Raw genomic sequence first — 17,046 nt, 5'->3', positions numbered from 1 at the left:
GCATTTTAAGAAATTCTAAAGTTATATTCTGCAAGAAAACTCTAGGAATTCAGCCAAATATTCCATGACTTGGCTGATATTCGAGAAGAGCTTTATGGGGCACACTTTTACTACCCCATTCTACATGACATTGATTTGCCTTTGAACCCAACTAAAGTCCATTACTCCATAATTCAAGTTAATGGGTATATGTATAAGGAAATTTCCTTACCACAGCAGTATGTCTCTCAATATTTTTTTATTTATTAAACTTACTGAATGCTCAAAATCTAGCAATGTTTAGGCACTTCAAAGTATAATAAAGGATGATACTGAAATGTGCATATCACTGCAAACCTACTATGAAATAGCGTATCAGAGTAGTTTTCCCTATAATATAGATCACAGATTTTTTTTAATCTTGCTTATCTGGATTGCACAATTTTAATTACCTAATAAATTGTTTTGTTCAAATAATTAAAAAATTAAAATACAATGATGATAGGTAACTGTTTAGGGTTCATATTCATATACATTCAGTTGTAATTTTGGTTACTTCATGATGCAACTATTTTTCAATGAACCACCCAAAAGCAATATATTTAGCAAAGAGAGATTTAATCCTACATAGCTGAGTAATGCTAATAATTGAGAGCTTTAAAATGGCTCCTCTAATATCCATTTTTGAATGTTGAGCCACCAATCAAAGCAGTGATTCTGAGAATGAACTGAATTGCATAAGACAATCACAGCTGATATCCCAAGGGATCAGCAAATAGTTCACTACAGCCCAACTATTCAAATCCCAGATAATGTGCCAGAGGTCCAAATGCTCTGCAAGAAATCTCAAATGCATTTTCTTCTATACTGCACATAACATTATATTTTAGCTAACAGAAGAAGTTGGAGGAGGAGGAGAAAGAGAAGATACATTTTTTATAGATGAACACACTTATGTAATCATCCCTCACATTAACAAACAGAACATTCCCAGGGTGCCTGGATGGCTCCGTTGGTAGAGCGTGCAACTCCTGATCTCAGGGTTGTAAGTTCAAGCCCCACGTTGGATATAGAGATTACTTAACAATAAAATCTTTTAAAATAAATAAATAAACAAACAGAACATTCCTATCACTCAAAAAAACCCTGAGTACCTCCTTCCCTCACTACCACCCCCAAGGATAACCACTATCTTACATACAACCACATCTTACAGAACTGAATAATTTTACCTGGTTTTGCCATTCATATAAATGGAATCATAACATACTATCTTGTGCCTGGCTTCTTTCACTCAACATTACGTTTATGAGATTCAACTCTTTTGCCACACATGGATCTTTCATTCTATTTGCTATATATCATTCCATTACGTGAATTTCCTAGAATTTAATTTCCATTGTACTATTGATAGCCTCTTTGATTTTTACAGGTGGGGTTGCTACAAAGATTCTTCTATTCTACCAAATTATTCTATTTTTATTTTGGCATTTCCTTTGAGTATATACCTACGATGGGATTTCTAGGCTATAGAGGTATGTGTTCAATGCTACCTGATATTGACCAACAGTTATGCAAACTATTTATATTCCTACCAGCAATATATGAAAATTTGGGTTCTCCATCATTGGCCACATTTGGATTTTACTAATTTAACCACCTGGGTGGGTATGTGGTGGTATCATCATAAAGTTTAAACTTGCATTTCTTTGATAACTATATGAACTGGACAGATTTTCACATTATTTGGCCTCTTGAATATCTTTTTGTGTGAAAAGATTTTCAAGGATCATATCCTTTGTACATTATTTCTAGTGGGTATAACTTCTATAACTTATTGATTTGAGGGAGTTTAAGATATATTATAAATGACATAAATTGTATGTTAGATACATTATTAAAATACCTTTCCCACACTGTTGCTTGGACGTCATTCTCAATGCTATTATTTGATGAACTTAAGTTCTTAATATTAATTTGTTTCAACATGCTTTTTGTATATTAATTTTTCTTAATATTAATTTGTTTCAACATATTTTTTTGGATTAGCACGTCTTTTTTAAGAAATCCATTGCTATTTGAGGTCATAAACCCTATTCATTGTTTTTTCTGTAAATATTTTGTTTATATTTAATATTTAGATATTAAATTGACCCTGGGAAGCCATCTGGCCCTGGACATTTGTTTGCTGGGAGATTTTTGATTACTGATTCAATTTATTTGCTGGTTATTGGTGTGTTCAAATTTTTTCTTGCTTCCTGTTTGTTTTGGTAATTTGTATGTTTCTAGGAATTTGTCCATTTCTTCCCGACTGCCCAGTTTATTGGCATATAATTTTTCATAATATCCTCTTATAATTGTTTATATTTCTTTGGTGTTGGTTGTGATCTCTCCTCTTTCATTCATGATTTTATTTATTTGGGGCTCTTCTCTTCTCTCTTTGATAAGCCTGGTTAGGGATTTATGAATTATATTAATTCTTTCAAAGAATCAGCTCTTAGTTTCATTGGTTTGTTCTGGTTTTTTTGTTGTTGTTCTTGTTTATTTCTATATCCTTTATTTCTGCTCTAAGCTTTATTATTTCCCTTCTGCTGGCTTTAGGCTTCGTTTGTTGTTCTTTTTAAGGTGCTCCCTTAGGTGTGAAGTTAGGTTGTATGTTTAAGATTTCTCTTACTTCTTAAAGTAGGCCTGTACTGCAAGAAAAGGTCCTCTTAGAACTACCTTTACTGCATCCCAGAGGTTTTGGACTATTGCATTTTCATTTTCATTTGTTTCTATGTATTTTTTGTTTGTTTGTTTCTTCTTTAGTTTCCTGGTTGACCCCTTCATTTTTTAGTAGGATGTTCTTTAACCTCCATGTATTTGTGATCTTTTCAAATTTTTTCTTGTGGTTGACTTCAAGTTTCATAGTGTTGTGATCAGAAAATATGCATGGTATGATCTCAAACTTTTCATATTTATTTGTTGAGGCCTGATTTGTGACCCAGTATGTGATCTATCTTGGAGAATGTCCCATGTGTATTCTGCTGTTTTAGGATGATATGTTCTGAACATATCTGTTAAGTCTATCTGGTCCAATGCGTCATTCAAAGCCACTGTTTCCTTATTGATCTTCTGCTTAGATGATCTGTCCATTGATGTAAGTGGGGTGTTAAAGTCCCCTACTATTATTGTATTGTTACCAATTAGTTCCTTTATGTTTGTTATTGTTTTACCTATTTGTGTGCTCCCCAGTTGGGGGCATAAATATTTACAATTGTTAGCTCTTCTTATTGGATAGACCCCTTTATTATGATATAGTGCCCTTCTTCAACTCTTGTTACAGTCTGTTTTAAAATCTAGTTTGTCTGATATAAGTATGACTATTCTGGTTTTCTTTTGACATCCATTAGCATGATAAATGGTTCTTCATCCCCTCACTTTCAAACTGCAAGTATCCTTATGTCTAAAATGTCTAAAACAAGTCTCTTATAGGCAGTATATAGATGGGTCTTGTCTTTTAATCCATTCTGTTACCCTATGTCTTTTTTAAAAAAAAAAGACTGATTTATTTTAGAGAAAGAGAGAGAGCGCGCACTAGCGGGAGGAGCAGAAGGAGAGGGAGAAGCAGACTCTGAGTTGAGCAAAGAGCTGGACACAGGGCTCAATCTCACAACCCTGATATCATGACCTGAGCCAAAAACCAAGAGTTGGATGCTCAACTGACTGCGCAACTCAGGTGCCTCATCTTATGTCTTTTGATTGGACTATTTGGTCCGTTTACATTCAGAGTGATTGTTGGTATGAATTCAGTGCTATTGTATTACCTGTTAAGTCATTGTTTCTGGAGATTTTTTTAGTTACTTTCTAGTTATTCTTGCTTTTGGTCTTTCTTTCCCACTCAAAGAGTCCCTTTTAATATTTCTTGCAGGGCTGGTTTAGTAGTCACAAACTCCTTTATTTTTTGTCTGGGAAAATCGTTATCTCTCCTTCTATTTTGAATGACAGCCTTGCTGGATAAAGTATTCTTGGCTGCATATTTCTCCCATTCAGCACATTGAGTATATCACTTTCTTCTGGCCTGCCAAGTTTCTGTGGTGAGATCAGCTGCTAACCTTATTTGTCTTTCCTTGTAAGCTAGGGATTTCTTTTCCCTTGCTGCTTTTAGAATTTTTTCCTTCTGTATTTTGCAAATTTTACTACAATATGTCTTGGTGTTGGCTTGCTTTTGTTGATTGTTGGGAGTTCTTTGTGCCTCCTGGATTCGGATGTCTGTTTTCTACCCCAGATTAGGGAAATATTCAGCTATAATTTGCTCAAATAAACCTTCTGCCCCCTTTATCCACTCTTCTTATTCTGGAACTCCCATGATAAAATGTTATTACACTTTATGGAGTTAAATTCCCTAAGTCTACATTCATGATCCAATATTTTTCTTTCCCTCTTCTTTTCAACTTCATTATTTTCCAAAATTTCATCTTTTATTTCACTTACTCATTCCTCTACATCATCCATCCTTGTGGTTATTACATCCAGTCAGTTTCACATCTCGATTATAGCATTTTTTTTTTTTTTTATTTTGGGCCTGACTAGTTTTTAGGTCTTTTATCTCTGTGGCAAGGGACTCCCCTGGTGTCTTCTATGCTTTTCTCAAGCCCAGCTAGTGTCCTTATAATTTTTTTTTTTTAAATTCTGGATTGGGTATATTACTTATATCTGTTTCGATTAGATACCTGGCTATGACCTTTTCTCCTTCTTTCTTTTGGGATGAATTCCTCCAACTTGGCATTTTGTCTAGGCCTCTGTCTTCTCTGTTAGGAAAGCCTGTTATATTTCCTGCTCCTGAGAGTAATGGCTTTATTAAGAAGAGGTCATATATTGTCCAGGGTCTGGTGCTTTAGAAAGGGTTTCTGGAGTACGCTGTGTGCACTCTGCTGCTGTGTTTTGGCTGCTCTTTCCCTCAGGTCAATCCTCTGCAGAGCTTCTCCTTGCCTGCAGGGGAGAGTGTTTGGATCTTCTCCAGAGTGTGGTGAGTTTTAACTAGGTGTGCTCTGGTCTGCTTGTTAAAAGAGGCCTGATCTTATTTCCACTAGAGCTGAAGCTTTGCAGCACTCTATGGTCAGTAAACCTGGTGCATGCAGGGGGTTTGTGCTGGCCTTCCAAGGGAGGGGCCGCTGCTCTGACTCTCCTGCACTCTCCTGCACTCTCCTGACTCTCCTGCACACTTGCCCTAGTAAAGAAGCACCTGCAGAGTGCAGAGGGGTGGGGTTTGGTGTAAGTAGCTCTGGCCTCCACTATTGGAGCTGTGCTGCTCACTGAAGTCAGTCTGTGCTGATGGGTGGGGGAGAAAAATAATGCAAGCCCTCCCCCACCTCCCTGGAGAGGGGAGTTCGTTTCTACTGCCATCTGAGAAGCCCTCACAGAAGAGCAACCAACTTCCCCTAGTGTGTCCCAGACATCCCTCAGGTCCCTTTAGGGACCTGGCATGGCATGGATCCTCACTGGTACTCTGGGGGAGGATCTTGCCACACTGGGCTGGTGCTGGTTTGTCCCAGAAGTGTCCTGTTGGTCACACCAACGTGCAGGGGCTTGGAATTTAGAGTGAAGCACAGCAAAAAGCCTGAGTCCAGGTTAGCCACCCTCAGCAGGTGTCTCTGCCCCTGTGCTTAAGGGGTAGGGGAGAGCAATAGTCTCCACGGACTCTTTTGTCCCTGGAGAGGCAATGCCACCTCCCCCAGATGCACTCCAAGAAGGGGTAAACGTCTCTCCCAGTGTGTCCCAGGGGATCCTCAGATAGCTCCCACTGCTCCCCGGCCTCGGCCCTCCTTCTCCACAGGTGCATCGCAGTGGCTGTCGGGTTCCACACTAGACACAGCATGGACTTCTAAACTCTATAGTCTTTTGAGTTCTGCTGGTTGTAAAAACTCACAATAATCAGCCCCTCTCATTTTCCCAGGCAATGGTTTTTGAGGAAGTGTTTTTCTTGTGTGATCCCCTGTGTGCTGCATGCACTCGCTTACTCCCACTCTCCCTCTCTCCCTGATCAGGGCTCCCTCCCCTCCACAGCACCCATGATCGTTTTCTCCCCCAAATCACATATCCACACCTTCTACCTTCCACGATGTTGCCTCTTCTCTCCCTCTAGTTGTGCACTTTGTTCTCTCATTCCTCAGATTGATTTCTTGGGTGTTCAGAGTGATTTGTTATTTCTCTGGCTGTGTTTGAGGGATGAGGCAGGCCTAGGGTCCTACTATTCTGCCATCTTAACTCCCTGATTCTTTCCCATATATTTTAAAATTATGTTCTTATAACAGCTTGAAAGTTCTCTGTATGTTCTAGATACAAATGTTTTATCAAATATTTTCTCCTAATCTGTGTCCAGTCTTTTCATTATCCTCACATTGCCTCTTGAAGGGCAGGCATTCCAACAAGAACAGAGACTTAATATTTCTAAGAGAGGTAGCAATGCCTTCTCACAGACATTCATTATCCATGACTTTTCTCCATTATCTTTTAATCATCCCGAGAAGAAGAAACATTCTTATCCACCAATCATATCATTTTTAAACAAAATGATGCTCTTAAGCATAAAACCAATTGGACCTTTTCTTTACCTAGGACAATTCATACACAGAAACTTCTCCGTAAGAATTAAGTCTATCTCATGACTGAGGATTTCAGTGACTCCTGATAATTTTTATAAACATTGACGTTTACAGTCCTGTGCGAAATTTCTCTTCTTCTATTCAAAAGCCCCACTGTTGTTTTATATCTCAGATTCAGCATTATTTGCTTCAGGCTGTTGGGCTTTGGAAAGGAACAACCACTAGCTTTCTGGGATCTCATAAATAATTCCCTTTGCTCTACTGCTATTCTTTCAGCCCCCTCAGCCAAACTGTGTTCCTTCAACACATCTCAAAATATATCCCAGTGAGTCTGTAAACACAGTCCTCTCCATCACTTAAATTATCACACTTGGGTGGTGTCTATCCTCCACTTCACTCCTTTATTCTTTCATTCCCAGCCAGTAATCTGAAAGATCTATGTGGTTCAAAATGGTTCTGGCATCATCAGATAAGAATCTGGTGTGTTAAATACTTTGGAAACACTGGCCAAACTACACTTGGGCACTGAGATTGAGCAATACTAGAAACTATTTCTGAAAGTTATCAATCTTTTGATAATTTCACATGTCTGCATTTGAATGATGCAAAATTTGAATGATATTCTTCAAAATAGGAGTTTGTACTTTGAAGAGCCATTTATTTCTGCAAAGTGAAGCTAAGAACAGTCACAAATGTGGAGGGATTATAGCAAAAAATAGAGAAATACTTGAAATATTTTCATTAAACAAAAATACAGGTAACAAAGCCTACTATTATTATCATTTAATAATTTTTCTAGAAGTTATGAGAAGTTAAATGATTCAGATAAAAGAAGACTATTAGAGAAGGAGAAAAAAATAGAAGTACAAGGAATTCTATAAATATAAATGAATAAAATGAGCATCTTTCCTTATACCAGCAATAATAAACTAGAGAAAATATTTGGGGAACTATTTTTTTAAAAGGAACAAAAATGCAGATAGTTTACACATATAAAGTGGTATTGAGAAATTGAAAATATTTTAGCAATTTAGAGATGCGAACCATGTATCTTGCTTACACATATTAATTTATAGGTTTAACATCATTCCCCCAAATATCTTAATATGATTAAGTCAAATTAGATGATGCCATTCTCAGAACCATCTATAATAATATTCAGGTTTTAATAAATTTCAAAATGTTAATTATAATAAATGTAGGATATGATTGATGGATATGAAAATACTCAAAAGTATATTATTTAAACCTGAACACATTAGAATCAAGAGTTGGAATAATGAAACAGACTTGTGTATTAGATTATGCCATAGAAAACTTAAAAAAAAATACCATTCTCCATGCTTCAGCTAATAATTTCTTTTTCTCACCTTCATATTTAATGATGTAGTCTCATTAATTCTATACTCCAAATAGGTCTTCAATCTTCTAATTCCTTCCTATCTCTACTGTCTCTACACCAATCTAAACAACCATTGTGTATAAGAAATTATTACAATAGCCTTGCAAAAATCAGAAGTACAAAAGTGTGATCGTCAGTCTTGATAAGTCAAAGAAAATAAGATTCAAGCATAACAGATCTCAGAATAAGCTTTAAGAGGCAGTTAATATTCCCACATTAAAAGTCAGTTTTAAAAATAAAGTAAAATAAAAGTCTGTTTTAGAGCAGATATTTTAGTTTCAGAGTATGGTAGATTAAAAACACACCAAATTTTGCAACTCTCCTTATCAATGCAAAATGGAAATCTTGAAAATCCAAAACACTGTAAGGCACAGAATAGAGAGGAGAAAGAACATCTAAGGTAGAAGCACTGATGATAAGCAAATCAAGAATAAACTAAATTACCACTCACCCATCTTCTAGACTTCGTATTTTAGCTTTATAAATCAGCATTTAGCCATTCTTTCTAGAAATGGACTATACTTTCTTGTCATTGCAACCATTAAAAACAGTGATGTGTTAAATATACACTTTAAGGGTAAACTCAAAGTAGTAAGACAAACTATATATTAAAAAAAAGAAAAAAGTGAATCTTCTGTGGGATGATCTTAGAAAGATTTTTGCTTTTTAAAAGTTCTCACTGAAGAATAGAAAAAGTGCACATAAGAAAGTAGAAAGGAAGGGTAGATAAGCAGTACGTCTTCTTTGGCCTTCCCTTTATCTTCTTTCTTAGTTTTAAACTTGTACTTCTATAATAAAATGTTATCACTTTAATTCATGTCTCAAGTTCTGTTTCCTAGAGGACCAGAACTAAGAAAATAACCTCTCTGAAAGTATACTGAAGATAAAACAAGAACATTTATTCTTGTGTCCTGTAATCCAAGATTGCTTAATTCAACATGAAAGCTGGTAGGGTTGGACAAGACCAATACTGGGAACTGAGATATTATTAAAAGACAAGTCTGTGCAGGTTATAACAATATGAAAGAAGATGGATTTTCCTGGACTTCATTAATGCAACCCCTTTCATTAAACTCTCTGACACTGTTGGAGAGATGCAGCCTGTATTCCCTTATAACCCAGTAGGCCATTATTTTGAATTTCCCAAGACAGAGGTTAAAATGGATATAGAGGCAGAGAAGGAGCCAGTGATCTAAATGTAAGCCATAATGCAGATACTAATAGGAGAAACAGGGCACAGAAGCTGTTGATTACAGAGAGAACTTTCTAGACAAAGAATTAGATCTAATGAGTATAAGTGGACAAAATCTCCAAAATTGCTTAATAGCAATGGATTCCAATCAAAATAAAACAAGAAGGTGACAAACACAAAGACACATACAAAACCAAAACTAACAACAAAAAGTACTTTTCAAAGTTATATTTTTGACCAAAGTCTAAGGAAATCATTATTTTGTAGCCTGGTCTACAAATAATCTGGCTCCTAAGGATCACACCTTGAAGAATGGAAGGCCATCTGCATATTTATCTCAGATACGTTCAAGAGGCATAAAAATAGGGGAGTACAAATGTAAAATGCAGGTGACATTAAAAAAAAATAACAGCAATAAAAACAAAACGAGTTCATCACCAGTTTAGGAAGTCCTTTCTCTTCTATATTTCAGGATACATGTGTTATGAATTAATAACAATGATGTCATGTTTTCTATCCTTTCTTCTCAAAAAGTTATCTTTTTCTCCTAGATATTTATTACATTTTGTGGCTGATTAAATAATTATAGATTGTCAAATATTGATGACTTACAATCTGAGCTTAACTTCACCTAAAAATCCTGGATGTGAAGCTAGATGTTAGGACTAGATGAAATTATTTTAAGTCCTTTTAGAACCACATACATATGATTTATATACATATACACCTATTATATGATACCAATTATATGATACATATACACCTATTATATGATATGAATGTGGTCAGTCAAAAAGTGTGAACTCTAAATACTTTATTGTTAAAGCTTCTTTTGTTTTTATTGGTTGCATTGAGGGATACAAAGTGGAGGCTATCTTGAAGAATCTGAGAGTAAAATCAATTGAACAGAAGTGTCAAAAAAAAAAATCAGGAAAACTGGTATCAGGTAGTGTTTAAGCAAAGAACTCAGCTCTCCTTGAACCAATATTACCTCTAGATTTTTTAGGTAAGGAAGACAATGATCTGTTATTGACTGGTGTGAACTGGATGTCCCGCTACAAGCAAGTAGAGATATATTACTAACAACAAAAACAATAGAAAACAAAAAAGAACACGGAAAATGATTTGGTATATCAGTTTATTTGCATTGTTGGTGATTAATCTCTTTAGTCACTGAGACTTCTAAAGAAATACATATTACAATAATCTAGAAATATCCTCATTTAATTTGTGGCCTCACTGAGCACTTCAGCAGTAACTAACCATATATCACAACTCCTCAAAAGACATATACGAATTTTCAGTGATATTGTAAAAAATCAAAGATGTTTTGCTCCCCTCTCATTATGTAGAATAAATACTCTAGGAGGACAAATTATATTTTTTCTCTAACTTTTACATAGGACTAATGATAATGATATATTTGAACATCCAATATATTCAAGTGATTAACTTTTATACTAGAACAGAAGGCTCTGTTGAATAGATGCTGTTGAAGGCCAAAAAAAAAAAAAAAAAAAAGACAACTATTTCAAACGTGCTCCTTATAATTGTGTCCTCTTCAGCCAGCTAATGGCTACAGTTGAAACTGTAATGCTTACTTTTAAACTCACTGGATTTCAATTTGTTTCACAGTGAATGGAGTTTCAATATCTTCATGTTTACAATAAACAACTTGCAATACATTCTACAATTTGGGAATTATCTGAGGTCCATGAGCCAGAAATACTATACTTTTTGGCAGTCTACTAGCCCCTGGGACTTCTGTTAAATAAGAATTGGTTTGAAAGAATATAGAATTCTAGGGTGAGAAAGCCCAAGAATTTCAATGACTTGCTTGTTGCAGATGCCTTCTCTGGGAAAGGTGGAAGAATGCAAATTGGATTTTTGGGTTTGTTTTTTTTCTTTTTGAGCACTTCCACTGCATTTGCTATCACACACATGCACATGCACCAGATTGTTTTATAAGAATTTATCACTTTAATGGTTTCACTCAAACTTGTCTTCTCATGATACATTGTGAGGATCTTATTTTATATGATTAAACCTTACACATCATTCTGTTTATGAGCTAAGGGTAAAGTTGCTGTGACCAACTAGAAAATCTGGCAAGGCAGTAAGTGCTAAATATGGAAGAAGTAAGGGTTCTACTCTGGCAGTTAGTTCAGAAACACAACAAGCAAGAGGTCAAGAACTATCCATTATTGGGGCACCTGGGTGGCTTCGTCTGTTGAGCCTCTGACACTTGGTTTCAGCTTAGGTCCATGATCTCACGGGTTGTGGGACTGAGCCAAAGTCGGGCTCCGTGCTCAGTGTCGGGTCTGCTTGAGATTCTCTCTCCCTACCCCCCCAGCTCCTCTCCCTCTGCTTCTTCCCTTGCTCATGCTCTAAAATAAATAAAATCTTAAAACAAAAACAAACAAAAAAACCTCTCCATTATCATCTCCTATTTGAAGACATTTGTTCAAAGCATAAGAAACAGAGACTTATCTAATAAAACAGACAAATATCTGTATGCTATTTGGTTATAGCAGTTCTTTAAGTCAGGGGGAAACACACAGATTGCCAGAGCAAACAGTATATTTGATTTTTTTTTCTCTACTGCAAAATAGCTATTTCTTTCCAAGATTTACCTATCAGACATCTAATGGAGTCTGTATTTCCTCATAATCTTAGCTATTTACAGATGGTTAAATAAAACTTCATCTTGAGAAATATTTACAAACACATGACATAGTAATACACGTTTCAGTTGAAATTCAGTAGAATCTATATTTAAAAAACCTGAATTTCTTCTTTGTTATACATTTTATACATGATTTGAGATTTTTAAAAATAGTGAAATTTCTACATTAACTTAGTAAATGTATCTGATTCTCTTAAATATAATTAAATGAAATGAAATTTGAACAACCATGAGAATTGGGCTCTAGTCTTGAATGACAAATTGATTTTTTTAATATTGTCTGAAAGGACAGAATTTTAAAATTTATATAAAGTATTTCCAAAAAATAAATAAAATAAATATTTCCAAATGTAGTTTCACATGTAAATGATTTTCAATATGATATAAACTACACACACACACACACACAGCTACAAACATACATAAGCATGAGAAGCAAAGCAGTGAACGAGTTAGCCATTTGCTTGAAACCTGTTAGTCAAGTGCATCTATTTTTAACTAGGCCAGGATACTCTGCCTGCATAATATAGGAAGCTTTCTTAAGTCTCTTATTTATCAAGCATGGTTGTACATTGTTTCTGTTTTTCTTCGGTGCCTTCACAATTATGTATTAACCTATGTCAAAAATGTTTGAATACTCATTTTAGCATTACGAAAGTTCAACATTCAAATGCAATCAAAATAATCAATTGCTTTATATTTATATGAATCACATTTATAATTATTTTGGGATCGGGGGGGTTGGGGACTCTAGCAACCATAATTTAAGAAGACCTGCCTTCTGACTTATTAGCTTTATAGCCATGGCAAGTTACACAACTTCTCTAATCCTCAATTTCCTCACTTATAAATCTGGAATTAACGGTCATCCCTACTTCTTAGAATTTTGTGTGAAGCTTGCATGAAACCATGAGAGTGCACTTTATAAATTGAAAATATCATATAAAGGTGAGATGCTAACATAGAGGCAGAATACTACATTAGGCAGTGAGTACTAGGTAGAAGTAAGCCCTCGGAACGTTTTTGCTAATTAGACTTCTGAAATGTAGACTGAAATGGAAATATTAAAGTTGGGAGTATTATTCTTCCTTCCTTCTTTGCTTTCCCCTTCCTTTTTCTCCCATAACTTTAAATGAAGGGAACAGTCCTTTTTTCCTAAGCCAAGTCACGAGGAACACAAACATTTTCCATAGATTTTGAGGATGCCTATAAAATTTCAGGCATAAGTGGTAAAGGTAGATTTCAGCAAATCTTTTCCATCCTGTCTGAAAGAATAATAAATACAACCTAATAATTTAAGAGCTGTTAAAGTATTTAAACAAGGAGGCCATTAGACTGAGGTGGCTCTATCTAATGCCTGGGGAGCCTATGCAAGCAAACCAAAATCTAAGCCAGAGTCAATGTACTTGATCCAGGAAAATGAAACTTAAGAAAACCAAGAAAAAAACAACCAGTTACCTTTCCCACATAAGGTAACTGCTTAAGATATAGCCAATCCAATAATTCCCTTGCTTTGCTTCCAGATCTTCTCTATAAAAATCCTTCCCCTAGCCCCTGTCTGTGGAATCACCTCTGGTTTGTCACGGCCAGACTAGAAAGAATGCATACACAAATAAACACTTGAAAAATTTAATGTGCCTCAGTTTACATTTTAACAGCATGCTTGAGTTTCTGCTTAGGCTTTAATACATTTGATTTTTAAGCATCTTCTTGATTTTATGTTCAGAAATACTCTTCTATGAAACACACTTGTTAAAAATATGCAGATCTCTTAAAGAAGTTATGGCAGCATAGATACACAAATGTCTTTCAAATCAAATATATTTCAAAAAGACCTGCATTGAAGAGGCTTAAATTTAAAATTGTCATTTTCTAGAAATATTAAACTCTAAATCTGTAATATTTGTATATTAATGTGATTAATATAAGTTTTCAGGTACAATGTGCCTTTATATTACACACAACTAATAAAGTATCTCCTTCATATGTATTTAATCTCATGTGCATGAGTTATATTTTTAATATCACATACATATCAGTATGATTTTTTATTCAAAAATCGTATTTTTAACAAGTGGCATTTGGCCAAGATTCTTATTTTGTCATATCTAATAATGATTGAATTTATATCTATAAAAATTGCTTTTTATACTCAGATGTTACTTTGAATTAAAACATTAACAATAATAGGCATTAGTGGAGGATGTTATCACTCATATAAAAATATATTATTTTGGTCTTACCATATCAGCATTGGTACTTATTCAGAACCATTATCCTTTCTCCTCCTATTAAAATTGATTACTTTGAAACTGAACATTTGAAGTCATGAAAAGGAAGGGCAATAATATTCTTGATTACATCTCAGGATTCAATCCTAAAGGAAAATACCGAGGTTACTCTATAAGTTAATGTTTCACAGGGAAAAGTAAAAGCACTTGAATTTTTTGGAACAGAATACAGAGATACACAAAACATTTGGCAAAGATATAAGCAGAACTTATTACAAGGCTGAGTTCATTGATAGTACTCACATTAATTTCTGCTGCAGAAAATATAAGAGTGTCTTGAGAGCAAGGGCAAAGTTGCCTCACAAGGGCTTTTCCTTTCATTCTGTGAAAACCGCTTCAATACTCAAAGCTTCTGGGCATTTTACCCTGGTATCACTTGCAAAATGCTTCCTTCTGCTTCAGTTACCAGAGGAAACCTAAGCTGATCTCAAAAGTGTTTTTAGATACCGTTCCTATGTTCACAATCTATGCAATGCTTTTGGTGCATTATTGCAGATCTAGGCACTCTCTTAGTATAAAAGACCCCGGGATTTCTCTTTATTGAAGCTAAATTTTCATAAGTTTCGTTATTTCTATTTAATATTTGAGTAACAAAAAACCTTTACAAAACAGTATAAAGTGATATAATCTATCATTTAAATTAGTATGTCAGAGTTTAGAGAGTCAAATGGAGATTGTGATTTTTGCCAGTAATTTATGAAAAAGTTTTGAAGTGGCCTTCAAATCATGTTGAATATCCTTCTGCCTGTCTTCAACAGAGGTAAATATCTAACTTGGCTTTCTGTAAACAGTTGAGCTTAATTTGGAGTCAAACTAGGAAACAAGAGATCAATTAAACTAATCATATTTCAGTGATAAAATAGACTATAAGCTAAAACTCGCTTCTCTTTATTAGTTGTATATCTATATTCTGTGGATAGGAAGAGTAAGAAAATTTTAAATAATCCTGGATCATTCAACACAACTGTGTCTAAAAAAGAATATATCCCCTGGAACTTGATCTAAATCTTGGAACTTGGTCTAAATCATAATGCAAATGAGATCTGGTTCCACAAAGGGCCAAAAGAAAAACAGTAGTCCATGTTTGTTTGCTAAATAATTTGTCAAACTTACATAAAATATACTAAGTAGTTGTTGTACTGAAATTTTTTTTTTAGAATGTGCATACCAAAAATGGTTAATCTGAATTTTATTATGAGGAAACAATCAAATTCAGAACATAAGACCTATGAGGCTGGGACTCCTCAAAACAGTAAAAAAACATGAAAAAGCAAGAAACGCAGAAAACCAAAGACAAAAGGGACATAGAAACTGCATGCAATGCATGTACTTTGATTAGATCATAGATCAAAACAAACAGCTAAAAAATTTTTTTTGGACAATTTGAATATGTTCCACATATTAATGTCATGGAACTATTACATTTTCTTAGTTAAGATAAATGGTATTGTGGCTTTGTAGGAGAATGTTTTGATAGGAGATGCATGTTTAAGTATTTAGGGGTGAAGTATCATGAAGTCTAGTTACTTTGAAATTTTTCAGAAAAATATAGAGAGCGCACGCGTGTATGAGAGCATACGCATGCAAACTGACAAGCTAAAGAGTAATGGGTATTATTTGTACTATTCTTTCAACTCCTCTGTAGATTTGACATTCTTCACAATAAGACTGAAAAAACATTAAAAAGGTATCTGTTGATGCAATGTATCATTAAGTGAAACAGTATATATGGCACAATTCTACTTTTTAATCATATTCATACATATGCATTTATAAATGTATGTTAGAGTAATGTCAGCTACTGTGACAAAGGGACCAAAAACATGATTACTCTGTCAAGACGGAAGTTCAATTCTTGTGCCTGTGACAGTTCAGGATGAACCAGATCAGCAGGCAGGCAGCTCTCCTCCACCAGGACTTTCAGAGACAGGCTGATAATGGTTTGGTTGTCTTCGACACACGAACTTGGTCTAAATCATAATGCAAATGGGATCTGGTTCCACAAAGGGCCAAAAGAAAAACAGTAGCCCATGTTTGTTTGCTAAATAATTTGTCAAACTTATATAAAATATACTAAGTAGCTGTTGTACTGAAATAAATGGGACTGAGACAAAACAGAGGGTTTTCTCTCCAGAGAGAATATGAGTTGGTATTTGATTAAATTTCTCTTTGAAATATTTCCTATTAACAAATTTATAGGCAAATAAGATGATTTTTTTGCTTCTGAAATACTACCTTAGAACTCCCCACCTATGTGAATACTAAGGAGATATTTCATAATTGAAAAGATAAGGTTATTATTAATCTCTAGGTTTCCATGGTATTCATTTGGGTCTATTTATTAATCTCATTAGAGGACAATATTCGTTTTCACCAAAAGTCCATATAGTAAATGACTCATAGAGGTTCTGTAAAGAACACCACAAGATGGCAGTGTTTCAGAAATTAATCCATGGAGAGAACATTTCTATATAGTACCTAAAATAATGTAAGATATTTGGGCTTATTTCATTTATTTTTTTTAAAGATTTTATTTACTTATTTGAGAGAGAGAGAATGAGAGAGAGAGAGAGCATGAGAGGGAAGAGGGTCAGAGGGAGAAGCGATGTGGGACTCGATCCCGGGACTCCAGGATCATGACCTGAGCCGAAGGCAGTCGCTTAACCAACTGAGCCACCCAGGCGCCCTGGGCTTATTTTTAGTGAGTAGAAATATTTAAAGTCATCTCTACAAGTGATTAAGAATTAATGATACCAGGATGTCTGTTTAGTAGTAACAAGCTGTTTCCTTTAAGTAATATAACTGTCAGTTTGATTGTTCCAAAATATTAGTGAGCTTCATCAACATATAAATGAGTTGATGCTAAAGGATTGTCAGTGGATTCATAAATCTCATAATTGCTTACATATTGG

This window comes from Eumetopias jubatus, unplaced genomic scaffold (assembly GCF_037043125.1).
Source record: "Eumetopias jubatus isolate StellerSeaLion01/CBP00866 unplaced genomic scaffold, mEumJub1_p1.0 scaffold_14, whole genome shotgun sequence".
NCBI classification, from domain to species: domain Eukaryota; kingdom Metazoa; phylum Chordata; class Mammalia; order Carnivora; family Otariidae; genus Eumetopias; species Eumetopias jubatus.
Note: the sequence above shows the minus strand (reverse complement) of the source record.